Genomic DNA, 15015 nt, shown 5'->3' on the forward strand with positions numbered 1-15015 from the left:
TTTAAAATGATTTATTCATTGTATCATTATATATATTATATCATGCATTAAATCATATCTTACCTATATATTAAAGATTTAATTATGTGTGTATGATATATATTTAAAATAAAATGATGCTGCCATGTATATTAATTTTAAAATGATTTATTCATTGATTTAGCATTAAATTATATCATGCATTAAAACATATTTTGGTTCTTACCTATACATTAGAGGTTTAATTATGTGTGATATATTTTATTATATTAATTATAAAATAAATTCAAAATAAAATTTAAGAATTAGGATTTTAATTAGATTGCCTTAATATATAAATAATTTAATGTCTTATGTTTAAATTTAGGTTAGAGTTTTAGCTTATCAAATGGCCAAGAGGTATAGTTTACAAGTAACAAAATCTTGGGAAATAACTCAATCAGCTGGTGAAGACTGGTTTGGAGCATTTATTAAAAGAAATCCAACTATTTCTTTGAGAACCAGAGGCTACAAGTATAGCCAGGGCTACCAATTTCAATATGAAAATGGTTGATTTATTTTTTAATAATTATTTGACTAGCTGGTAAATTAAAATATGATAGCAAATCTTTAATATTTTTCATAGGATTAACAACAGTTCAACGGCCTAATAAAGTTATTGCAAGGAAAGGCGAAAAACAGGTTGGGGCAATTATTACATCAGAACGTGGTACACTTATGACCTTGGCAATTGCTGTCAATGCTCTAGGAAATTCTATTCCACCTATGTTTATATATCCCAGGAAAAAATTTTATGATCATTATTTAAGAGATGGCCCTGTAGGATGCATTGGCGTGTCCAATGGTTCTGGATGGATGCTGGCTGAAGATTTTATATATTTTTTAAATCATTTTATAAAATACACTAAGTCCAGTCAAGATAAAAAAGTTTTGCTATAGATAATCATAAATCTCACCAATCTATTGAAGTCATTGAGCTGTGCTCTGACAGTGGAGTTCTATTGACTCTCCCTCCCCATTGCACTCAAAAACTCCAACCCTTGGATAGAACTGTTTTTGGACCTCTAAAAAAATATTACAACAGTGCCTTGGATGAGAATGCATCCAGGGAAAAGTTTTACTATATATGATATCCCTGGAGTAGTAAAGGATGTCCTTCCAAAAGACACCTCAGCTTCAAATATCCAAAAGGGTTTTGAATCCTCAGGTATATGGCCCCTAAATCCTTTAATTTTTAATGACGAAAATTCTAATCCTTTATATTATAATAATAATAACGATCCTTATGAGAATTTAAATATATCTGAAATTATTTCGCAACCATCTGTCAGTGATAGTCCTGTTCCATCATCTTCTCATGTGGGAAAAGATTTTGCTCCAGAAATTATTAGTCCCCATCCAACAATATTTAAAAAAACAACACGTAATCAAATGACTTCAGCCATTTTAACCTCTTCACCTTACAAAAAAAAATAGAATAGCCAGATCTAGGGCTAATAATCTGGAAAAAAAAATCAAACCAATAATAAAAAAGTTTAAATATGAATGCTGGCAAAAAAGAATTTTGTTTAGTGTGCCACAAAAACTATCAAACTCACCATCATAATGAAGATTGGTTCCAATGCCGTAATTGCATTTATAGGCACATGGATCATGTTGTGATTTTAATCCATTTTTTATATGTAATAAATGTGTTGTATATGTTAATATTATATGTTTGTTATGATTTTTGTATGAAAAAAATGAATAAAATGCTTAGAAAATGATAGTCTAAAACATGCCCCACAAAAGGATAATACGTCTCCCGTCTCTTTTTCGTGACTCTAAAATTTTCATTTTTTTAAATTTATATAATATTTTTTTATTAGATATTAATTTCTACCGTAGATAATTATATAAAGAATAAAATAACATCAAAATTATTTTGACAAATTATTTCTCCTCGTTTTCACAGCCTCTCAATTTTTTATGGACAATATAACCCCGGTCTCCCCTACATAGATTTTCGTAGTATTAAATTAACAAAATATTGGTTTTTGTAAATTGGATTCGCTAAGCTCTAATTTTGCACAATGTAAACTTATGTATCAATAAAATTTATAGATGAAGAATTTCAAAAGATATAAAACTAATTTGAGGAAACATCCCATTTCACATGAATATATTAATATATGTTAGCGCTGAAAAATCTTTTTCACATTTGAAATTCGTTCTTTCACCACATAGATCGAGGATGAGTGAACAATTCTTGGAAGATATTATGCTAATACGTCTAAATAAAATTTTTAAAATTGATACATGACTGCTTTGTATTTTTAATTATTTTTGCATAAAATAAAAAATATATTTTATACTAAATTTTAGTTTTTTAATTATGATTTAAATATAGAATTTTTTTTATCAATTCAAAAATTCTTAAACCCGAACTGAACCCGAAACCAAACCCGGGTTCAAAAATATCCAGAACCGAATTCACCTATTTTTTTACCTTAAACCGAACCCGGGCAAAAATATTGTTGGGTTCGCTTTCCTGCTCAACACTCTAATTTTATTTATAGATTTAAAGTATATTAAAAGATTTTTATAAAATAAAAAGAACACCCAAAGTTTTATTTATTTTAAATCTTTTAAATAATAACGCCTATTTTATTATTTATACTTTAAATAAAGGATTTTTTTTAAACATGGCATCTGAATTATGGAAATGTTTTACAAATGACAAAGATAATTTTGCAAAATGCGTTTGCGGAATTCTAATTTCACGGGGATGAATATTAATACTATTAATATCTATAAAGCGATTCCATAAACGGCATTTAAAGGAATAATACAAAAAGAACGAAAAATATTAGAAGAAAAAAATCAAACTTAAAAAGAAAAGCCCAGAAAGTCAGCCAACAATATTAGCCATTCTTAATAAAACTAGTATTTAGAAAAATTCTAATCCTAAATCCATAATTATTTCTACATTTATAGAGGAAATGATAGCTTGTGACCACCAGCCGATTTCTAACTTGGAGGATGACGGCTTACATCAATGTCCAAATTATAAAATTCTGATATATATATGAAAAACTTTCCGAAAAATTAGTAAAGAAATTTTGGTTGAAGATTCTTATTTTTCCTTTACCCCAGATATATCAACTAAAAATTCAGGTGGCGCTTCTCATATCTCATTACCATGCCATTATATCCAAAACTTTAAACAAACTAATAGAGGTTTAAATGTTAAAACATTTAATGAATTGCATACAGCAATAAACATTTCTCAAATTTTAGATGAAACGATTAATTATTGGGAGATAAATATAAATAAAATACATTTAATCATTAGAGATAATGCACCCAATATAGCTTTGGCCATAAAAAACGGTTTAAAGCGTTTCCTGCTTTGCTCATAGTTTGCAATTGATTGGGCAGCAATTTTATCACTAGATCTACCATTGATATGCTTACTCGGGTAAGAAAAATAGTATTCCACTTTAAACATTTTTTATTTCACAAAATTCTAGAAGAAATCTAAACGATTGCTAACTAAACATAAATTAATCCAGGTGCCGACCCATTGGGATTCTACTCATTACATGCTCAAACGATTGATAGAACATAAAATGGCGGTACAGTTATTCATTATCGATAATCCTAATTTGGAAAATTTCTCATTATGAGTGGGAATTAGCAGAAAAGGTAATTGATGTTCTGGAACCAATTCAGAGTGTAACAAAAGAAATAAGTGCGGAATCATATTCAATTAGCTATGACCCTTTGTTGAAATTCTGAAAATTGATTTAACGATTAATGGGGACATAGAGGAAAGTGTTAATAATCAATTAAGAACTCGGTTATTTTATATAATGATGACAATAATCTTATCGCAAAATTACTTGATCCTCGTTATAACATTGCATATATTGAAAAGCTCAGGACTGCATGTGACCCTTTTATTATAGGTGATAATAATGTACAACTTCCAACCCCAATAAAGATTCGCCAGGTTTTATATTTTTTTAAATAAATTTAGATTTTATTGATACCTTAGGTAATGACAATGAGAAAAATGTTTCCCACAAAGTTGCCAGGTCTCCCCCCATCAGCGGGTGACTCCCTTAATTTTTTAGTTTACTCGCAGACATCTCACTCCCGCAAAACTACCGCAATTAGAAATCTACCGCAATTTTTAAATTTATCTCGCACAATATTTTATTTAGCATTTCAACGTTTTTAATATATAAATAATAATTGAGAAACAGTAATTAATCATTTTTATATTTTTAAAAATAAATTTTAAATATTTATTCAAAAAACATGTCTAGTTTGTATTTCTTTCTATGCTTACCCCAATTATATGTCTTATTTTTATCCAATAATAAATTAACATCATTTATTCATATTTTATCATTTTTATGTGTGTGTGTAACATTATAAGGCTAGGCGCTTAATTATCACGTATCACATTTAAATATATAATAAAGTAATATTGTACTTAATTCAATGATAATTATTTTATTTATTATAGTTCAATCACATTATTATAATCAGTGCAAATGAGTAAGGTTATCACCAATGTTTTAGGACCTGAATTCAGGTGGTCAATTCTTGACGATTCGAATATAGCAGATTTGAGATTATCAATGAGTTGCATGTCAACTTTCTGCGCTGATAATGCCTCAGTGAATTCAAAACCCAGAGTGTATTTACAGAATTGAGGCAGCCCAATATTGACTTAATGCCAACTGTATATACCATATACTACATAATTCTTGCAAGGCAATGAATGTATTATCTTAGGATGTCGAAATAATTGTAATGAAATGTTTTAATGAATTTAATCAACTAAAAGAGTTAACAAATTAAAAGTTGGTGAAGTGGTTTGACTTGGAATGTTGTGAGTTGTTGCGACATGTCCCTAGCAGGTGGTAAATCTGTCCTAATATTTTGAAAAATTTTTTCGAGAAGAGGCATATTTAGGAATGATGAGGCATATTTAGGAATGATTTCACATGTAGTAAATCTACTACATGTTGTTAATATGCAGTTGCAATCAGAAGAATCTTTTTTAATAAAGATTCACAAAATTATGCTGCAGCTGTGTTCATCTTTACAGTTATAAATTGACAATAATTTTATGGGGCTATTGCTGAAAATATCATATTAAAATGTTCAAATATTACTCTTATTAATGTATTTTTAAATAAAGCAAATATTTTTAAGACAATTTTAGAATATTTACAATAAAAATTTGATTTCAATAACTCGATTTACAAAAGTATATCTACATTGGAACAGATATCATGAATTGATGGTTTTTGTAATTTAATAAATATATTAAAAATACCGATAGACATTGATGTCTTGTTTGAGAAGATTCAAATTATTTTCTTTTATATACAATATAAATAAAGTAACTCCACGACAAAGAAGTTAATTTGAAAAATACTACCTATTCTGAAATTATAAAACGTTACCGACTTTGTTAATATTTATATAAAGAAATTATAAGAAATAATATGTGGGTAACTAAACTAATTTACAATCCCGGACGAAAGGCGACACTATGCGGGCCTTCGGCCCGCAAATTTATTTTTAGCAATTTTTATATTTCCGCAATTTTCATATTTCACCCGCAAAATACCAAATATCTCCCGCAATTTGAAAATTTTGACCTGGCAACCCTGATCCCATATCTACCCATTTTTACATTTAATAACTAGAGAAAAAGAAAAAAAAATGGAAAAGAGATCAGGTTAAGAAAAAACTTCTTAATCTAAAAAACATAACCAGACATGATAAATAATCAAAAATATGGGACTTTGTAGACCGTAGATCTAAAGCCATATCGCTATATATCAACCATTCATTGTAGAAGATATTGAATTTAATCGACTAATAAAGCATTTAAGTGAAAAATATAAAATCCTGTATAGAAAATATTTTTTTAAAACACGACCAATAGATTTAACTAGGGATGTACCGATATTTTATATCGGATAGGATCGGGCAAATATTTCACTCAGTTTAAAATATCGGTTATCGGCATTTTCCGATCCGATCCGATAAAAAATGGCGCATTTAACAAAAATAAAATATTATAAAATTTAAAAAAAAGTTATATCTAAAAAACCATTTATTTTTTATAAATAAAATCGAAATCCATTTTTATGTTTAATTTTTTTAATAGTAATAATTAGTTAATAAACATTCTGCCATATAGTTATTTTTTTTCGCATTCTGTTTAAAAAAGTGTGCAATAATCTAGTGATATTGACAGTCCCCATCACAGCAGACTAATCTCTGATAAATTGGAAATTTTGGTATTTCTAAAAAGAAATCTTCGATATATTGATTTTAAATATTAATTTCAAATTTCATAATATATTTGTTTATTTCTTATTATGTATACGTAATTTATCAATAAAAATATTTTATATACTTTTAGAATTGCAATTGATTGAATATAAACTATAACTGATCATTATAATATATTTAAATGACATATTTATGGTATAGTAAAATTATAGATGTTATACTAATAAAAAGTATATTATATTAAAAATTAAAACCATTGGTATCTTTACAGAATACAAAATTAGATATGAATGATATTGGATCGGTAATCGGCTGATATCAATTTAATATCTGGAATATCGGATCGGATCGACCTCCAAAAAGTGTTATCGGTACACCCCTAGAATTAACCATCTATTGCGCACATCATATTTGAATACACTTACTATAAAAAATTGTATAACTATTAATAAAAAAAATTTTACAATTTAATATGCTTAATGCGATGTAAATATATCGGCAATATGTTTTTTCAGGCAATGTGTTATATTTTCAAATTAAGGTCATTTTTTAAGCGCGTTTTATTAAATTAGATATCTGTTTCTTTTTCGGAAATGTATTCCAGCATGTTTAAAATATCTTTCTTATAAATTGTTGACAATTTTGCCTTTAATCTTTGAGTTATTTATAATTTATATAAAAAATTAATGGAAAAACGCATATAAATTAATTAAGTTTAAAAGTTCATGATAAAATCGTCTGAAATTTGTAGGTTAGGTATTCCAAACATGATGGAATACATTTCCGGTAAAATCAGATTTTTAAATTTAAAAAAAACGTGCACAAAAAATAATTTAAAGTTGAAAAAATAACACACTGCCGCTAACATATATAAATAAAAATATAGATTTTATTTATTTTTATAGTTAATTTTGCGAAAATGAAAGACTACTGCTATAAATATTAAAATTCTAAAATACGTAGTTTACAATTTTTCCTGTACAAATTTTTAAGAGAGATTAATATTAATAATCTTATTGATTAAAGGTAGAAGAAATTTTTTATATAAATATATTGTATACCCTTTAATGGTGTTTAAGAATTTGGTATTTTTTGTTCATATTATGTTTTTTATTTGCTATATGTCTAAAATTAGAAATTTTATATTAAAAATGTTTTGCATTCCTGAGAATACTTCTGATTCTAATCTTAGTGATTCATCAGATTAGGAAATTTTTGCTTCAAGTTCAAAAAATATTGATTCTATAGGTACATTATAAAATATGATTTTTTTAATATATTTAGATTATATTCTGATAATGATGAGCAGCCAAATATGACTCAGAAATTAAATCATCAAGATCAAATAGCTATATATATTTTCAAATACTTCGGCAGAAGTTCCACAAGTAAAATAAAATTAAAATACAATACAATAATATAATAATAATATAATGTAATATAATAAAATATAATACTAATATAATTTTATAATGTAATAAAATAAAATATACTTAATGTAATATAAAATAACATTATATAAAATATATTACTAATATAATATAATAAAATTAATTTAATTAAAACTTTGTTTAAACGAGCGTCCTAAAGAATATTTGCATAGTGGATGGTAGCCTTTATTGTCTATTAATTTAACATGGCCGGCCAACATGGTTAAATGGTGTTACTGAATGCTTATTAATCCTATAAATATCAGATTACCTAATATTCTGTAATTTTTTTTATAATTTCTAATGTTAACGATTAATAAGGATATGTTAGTTAGTGAACTGCATCAGGCTTAATTTTTTAAGCTCGTTCCAAATTTTAGTTTGTTGATCTCGAGAAAAATTTTTTTTATTTGTCCCGAAAAGCCTGACCTGAAATAAAAATAAAGATTATTTGTCCGCCTAGCCCGGGCAGAATTTATATAAATATAGAAAAATTTAATTTTTTTTAATTGTAAAAAAAATAATAGGGCCCTGTTTCTAGCAAGAATATTAAAATATATCAATTTGTACAAAAGTTAATGACATATTATTTAAAAATCTAAGCCTGACCAGCATGAACGAAATTATTTTAAAAAAATAGGCCGTGATTTGCAGATCTCTGATATTATTCACTCGTGTTACTAGGAACTCATGAATAAATTTTTTATCATAATTATTTTTACTTATTTATATTTATACTCATATAAATATCTGATTTCCTAATATTTTATTAGCTTTTAATGTTTCTAATGATTAAAAAGATATATTATATCCTACTAAGAACTTCCTGAATAAATTTTTTACTTATTACTCTTATAAATATTTGATTTATTTTATTCGTTTTTACGATTTCTAGTGATTAGGATACGTTAGTCATTTATACTAGGAACTTCCTGAATAAATTTTTTATGGCGATTTTTACTTATTACTCCTATAAATGACATCCACCTAATAACTATATAAACATTGGAATCGTTTAGGTAGTCAACCAAGGCGTAAAATTTGCTCCATAAATCTTGGGAATAATGAAATAAACATACTAAATATTTTAAATTAAACTATACATAAATTATAAATTAACCTTTGATAACCATATAGAAATACATATCTAAGGGCAAATATGGCTTCCCCTTCAAATTTCATTTGATTTATTGCAGGATTGAAATTTATATTTTGTGAGGTGCTAAACTTTATGATAATTCAAAATAGTTCAATATATGTCTTTCTCGATTTAATTGGAAGAAGAGTCTATATAACCGGGATCATAACATTTTCCTACATGATATGCAATGTATAAATTGACCATATGATCTAGGAACTATGTAGAAAGTTCCGTCCATATATATTGTCGGAGTAGATTACATCAATTTAAACATATCGGTAGTCCCAAAAACCAATATCCTACTATTTCAGTAGGTATAAGAAATCTTCATAATCTGATAGTTTCGTATACAACGGATTAATATTATATCCTCAATTGAATGAGGCATAGAAGGCCTATATTTTCTCAAAAGCTTATAAATATGGCTTTCTGGATAGGGAGTACATATTATATCAGTTTTTTTATATATTCATCCTCGTTTCAATAGGGTTTTGGCAATAGTTTTTTCAAAAACCTCTTTCTTTTTAGGATCTCAAAATACCTAACATCATGCTGTCGTTCATGTACCCTTGATGATATATGATCATACTTAAATTTAGCAGTACAACCTGATTTCCAGCAAAGGTAATACCATCCTTTCATAGTGAAATCTGTATAGATAATTTTGATAGATAAGGAAAGACTTTCCCCTTTGACCATTGACCTTTTATAATATATATATATTATATGTTTTTACCATAAATGTTTTGATTTATGTCAAGCATAGCATATGCAGCATCCATTATTTCTAAATCATCTAGTTATATTAATTTTATTCAATAAAAATATTAAATTACCATCTACATTATAAAATAGATTTAATGATGTGAAGTATTGGCATACGCAGCGGGACAGCCAAAAAATGCAAATGCTGGATATATTTTTCAAAAATATTATTGTTTATATTAATTTATATTTGTTAATATTTATTCGTATCTTATATTAAATATATATTTAATTACATTTATTATCAAATTTATCTACTAAGTTATTTTATCAATTAATTTCGATTTCAAGTTTTCCGACGTAATATTTACATATTATTTTCAAATTTTTAGTGGCGTAATATTTATCTACCATTTTCAAATTTCTAGTCAAATAATTATTATTTCTGAAACTTCTTGTCCAACAGGGAAAAAGAAATTGCAACCTTTCCAACGAGATAGAGTCTCTGCCATCAAGCAGTAACAGTTTTTAAGGAGTTAGAAGAGCCAATTATTTGCTATTACTGAAATATCACAATGGCCTAAAAGAAATATTTCCTCAGAAGCAAGAAAATTATTGGATTCAATGCTTATTCCAAATTTTATTTCTCATTAGAATGTATTATTTAATTATACAACTATTTTAAGTATTACTTTTCAAAAACATGACATTGACGATTAAGAAGATGAGAATGGCGGAGAGCATTTTATCAGAACTCAAGGAAATTAGGGCTAATGTTGATGAAGAATTTCATACTTTATTGTTGAGTCAAAAGCAGAGCTATACGTGTTTAGTCTCCCTAGACTTGTAGCAAGGCAATCTCATCGTTAAAAAATTAATATAGAATCAGTAGAAGAGTATATCTTAAATACAGATACATTTATAACCCAAATAAATGAATTTTTAATTCATCATGCAGCACTTACTAATCTGCAAATATTACTTCCAACCTTTTTCAGATGGTGATAGAAAAAAAAATATTTGTTAGATTTTTATTATGAGGATGTTAAAGTATCTTATGATGCTTTACTAGCTGAATAACTATGTTTATAAGATTAACAATGGTTGATATAGTCACAAAAAATGCTATGGATGCTCTGCATTATTTCAAACACATTTTAGATTAAATTCCCAATGTATTAAAAGGGTTTATAAACTCTTGTTAGTAAACTAATGAGAGAACATTCTCTTTTTTAAGAAGAATAACAGAGGCCTGCAGAAGTACCATTTGCAGGGCACGGCCCGGATTTTTTTTAAAGATTTTTTACGGCCCGGCCTGGGTTTTTTTAAAAATTTTCAGGCCCGGCCCGGCTTTTTTTAAAATAAAATTTTCAGGCCCGACTTGGGTGTTTTTTAAAAAATAATTCAGGCCTGGCCCGGGTATATTTAAAAAATTAAAATACTGTCCAGCCCGGGGGCCGGGCCTGCAGGTCTGTGAAAAACATACCAAAAAGTACAACATCTGAAAGTAGATTGAAAGGTTTGGATCTTTTGAATATTCATAGGCATTTGATGACAAGCAAGGATGAGATAATTGAAAAATTAGCTCAATCACAACGAAGATTGGATTTTACATTGTAAATATATAACATATAAAATGGAATTATTCCTAAGAAACTTTTTGTGTAAAGGCTCAAAAAAATCAAATTTCTATTTTGGGTCATTTAAGTGATTCTTTACATGTGATTTTTTTATAATTCACATAAATTAAAAATTGTGTATTAGAAATAGTTATTTGTCCTAATAAATTTATGCTTGATATTTTAAAAAAAATAATATTTCTTAAAAAATTTTATTATCCCCCCCCAGACCAAATTCCTGCGTACGTGCCTGATGTGAAGAAGAATCCAATTGTAAGTTTGTTATTGAAGCATCTTTATAATAAATAATAAAATAATTTTAGGGCATAATTTACTCTTTGTTCTCAACAAGACAGGCTTAAACCCTATCGGAGGTTCAAACTGTAAGGTTCTAATGGGATTGGTTATAAAATATTTTTAAAATGATTGCAAATTATTATATTTAATTACATTGAAGTGGCATATTAGGTGTGATCCTTGGTATTAATGCAGCTTGGAAATATAAATTATAGAACTTTACAATTTGAACCACAGATAGGGTTAAGGCCTGTATTGTTGAGAACAAAGGTTAAATTATGCCAATGTTTTTAAATTTCCAAGATGCAGCGATATCAAGGCTTGAGACTAATATGTCACTTCAAAGTAATTAAATATAATTACTTGCAATCATTTTTAAAATATTTTATAGCCAATCCATTAATACCTTACAGTTTGAATCTCATTTAGGGTTAAGGCTTGTCATTTTGAGAAACAGAAGGTAAATTATGCCAATAAATTATTTTATTTAATATTACCAAGATGCACCAATACCAAGGATCGATTTGCTTTGATCGAGAATTAACCCTAAAAAAGAACTGATCTCTAGGATTTTTATTGACCTCATTAATACCAGAGATTATACCATGATCCATGTATCAATCAGAGAGAGAGGAACACTCAAAGTTTTATTTATTTTAAATCTTTTTAAATAATTTATAATTTAATATTTACAAATTTCTAACTAAATTCATAAATTAAAATTTATATTTTTTTTGGAAGAAGGACTTTTCTTTTTTATTCTTATATTCTACTTCTTTCTTTGCTATACTTATTACTAAACATATATATATATATGGCTCGGGTGTAATTTCACCCTCATATAACCTCATATCTGGGTTACAAGGTTTGTTGGTATCCTTGAGGAAAAAAATCGGCATAATTATATGAAGGATGGGCCTTCATATAATTCACGTAAGCTCACCCTTGAGCAGGTCTATGGCCAACGTTCAAATAAAGAATTTATACTTTAAATAAAAGAATAAAGAATTTATACTTTAAATAAAAGAATAAAGAATTTATACTTTAAATAAAAGAATAAAGAATTTATACTGTATCTGAATTAGTGAAGGTCAACGGTCCGGTCCTATCGGTCTTAGACCTGGACCGGGCCGATTGTCGGACCGATCTTTTTGTTGAGGACCGTGGTCCAGACTGGTCTTTTTATTTTTTACGGTCCGGACCGGTCTTTTATTAATATTTAAGTTTACTTTACTATTCAATTAATATAATTTTTTTGTATATTTTATTTTATGATATTTTTCTAGAGGAGTTATTTTAGATTTTGTTAATTTTTTTTACAATATGAAAACCATAAGTTTGTCCAAGAAACATTTTACTTATAGTCCTAATAAAAAACATAGAATATGTGTTCACTGTAATACCAAATTTAACATATCGTCAGCAACAAGTAACAAAATAATTGTTTATAATTTTTTAAGCAATAAATTAATCAAAATAAGCAGTATTAATATTAAAATATTTTGGTTATTATTTATATATCTATTTTTTCTTAAGAAACTGTCTGAATAATTCATTGTCAAAATAATTTAACCATTCTTAATAAAATAATTAGGTACCTTAAGCAGACATGATAAAACATAAAATTTATACTTCTAATAATGAAAATATCTCAAAAACACAATCTACTCTTAATTTAAATATGCCCTTCACAAGTACAAAATCACTTTCTTCAATACCATTGGATAAATTCCAAACAGATCATATGAACCAACTCATTATAAAATAGGTAATAATGGACTCTCTGCCAATGAAGACTTTTGAAAGTTCAGGTCTTCATAATTTAATCAAATATTTAAACTCAACTGCTACAATTTGGTCAAAAAACAAAGTTAAAAATTTTTATACAGCTAATTTTGAGAAACTAAGAAATTCTCTAAAAGATATTTTAAATAAAAATAATTCTTTAATAAGCTTTACCACAGATATGTGGAGCAATATAAATAAAATTTCATTTATAGCCATTACTGCACACTATATTGATTCTTCTTTTACATTAAAAAATATTTTACTTGATATAAATCATATCCCATTTCCTCATATTTCTGAAGAAATATCCTTAGCTATAAAAGAAGTAATTGAGGTATATCACAGATAATGCCAATAACATCCTAAAAAGCATGGATATTTTGCAGAATATTTATAAGGAACAAAAATTTAAAGGCTTTAGATGCTGTGCCCATATTCTAAACCTAATATCTCAGGAAGGTTTATCATATATTACAACTATCCTAGAAAAGTGTAGAGACATAGCCTTTTCTATAAATAAATCACCGAAAATAAATCAAGCATATGTACAAATATGTGAAAATAAGGGTATTACAAAATTTAAAATCCCTTCTGATATCTCTATTAGATGGAATAGCTCCTATTTAATGATGAATACAATTTATGAGGTATTTACATTTTTATCCAATTATTTTTAAAAAATATTTAATTTTTAGAACATGGATGCTATAGAAGAAGTACTTTTTTTGAATTACAAACAATTTAAAGGGGTTTTCTTTACTGAGTGTGAAAAAGAAGACCTTAAAGAGGTAGATTTTCTAATGCCCTTCTATAAAACCACACTTGATTTATCAGGATCCAAATATCCTACAGTTGGGATTTCCATGTTATATATGGAGAATATAATTAATGAAATTTTAAATAATATAAAAAAGGATAATAACAATATAAGAAAAGAAATTCTTAATAACATGCTGGTTAAAATGCAGAAATATCTCAAAGAATTATTTTGCTATGAATCATATGTCACAACATTATTGGATCCGAGATTAAAACAAGTTTACATGCCTAATACTCTTAATAGAATTGAGTATATGACCAAATTTTTAAAATATTTAAGGAAAATAGAAAATAAAAAAAATACAGGAATAACGGATTTTCAGGTATATTTTTAATATTTATTTATTAAATCCTAATTTTCAGACATTTGTGCCAGGAAGAAGTCAATGAATTTAGTTTTTTAGAAAGAATTTTATCCCAAAAAAGAAATTCAGAAGGGGATTATATATCGGCAGAAATCATTGAAGAAAATATAACAGAACTTCACACCTATTTGAATGAACCTCTTGTTTCATTAAAGGATGACATATTAGTATGGTGGAAAGCCAATAGTGAAAGGTCTTTTATATTTTTTAAATAGTCAATATAGTTTATTATATAGATTTCCAGTCCTCTCATTAGCAGTTAGAAATTTTTTAGCAATTCAAGCAACATCTGTCCCCTGTGAACAAATATTTTCGAAAGCAGGAGATCTTGTCACTAAAAAATGGAATAGGCTTTTAAACAAAACAATACAAGCTTTGATATGTATGGGCTCTTGGTTAAAGAATGGAATAGATCTACCGCCTCCATTAAGTCCCTCTTCTAATTCCTTCCAAGGAAGTTCTACAAACAAAGACATTCGCATTTATTTAAATTAAATATTTGTATTAATTATTATATTATTCATACTTAATTTTATTTTGTTTATATAATACTCTTATATTTAATA

The 15015-nt window shown here is 26.8% G+C and overlaps 1 protein-coding gene across 1 annotated transcript in view; it reads right to left on the reverse strand.

The window, feature by feature from the left end:
* LOC135931455 (kelch-like protein diablo) overlaps positions 1 to 15015 on the reverse strand; it is an 85526-nt gene that overhangs the window by 15547 nt on the left and 54964 nt on the right. The window lies entirely within an intron of this gene.

This window comes from Gordionus sp. m RMFG-2023, chromosome 1 (genome assembly GCF_954871325.1).
Source record: "Gordionus sp. m RMFG-2023 chromosome 1, tfGorSpeb1-WG-v2, whole genome shotgun sequence".
NCBI classification, from domain to species: Eukaryota; Metazoa; Nematomorpha; class Gordioida; order Chordodea; family Parachordodidae; genus Gordionus; species Gordionus sp. m RMFG-2023.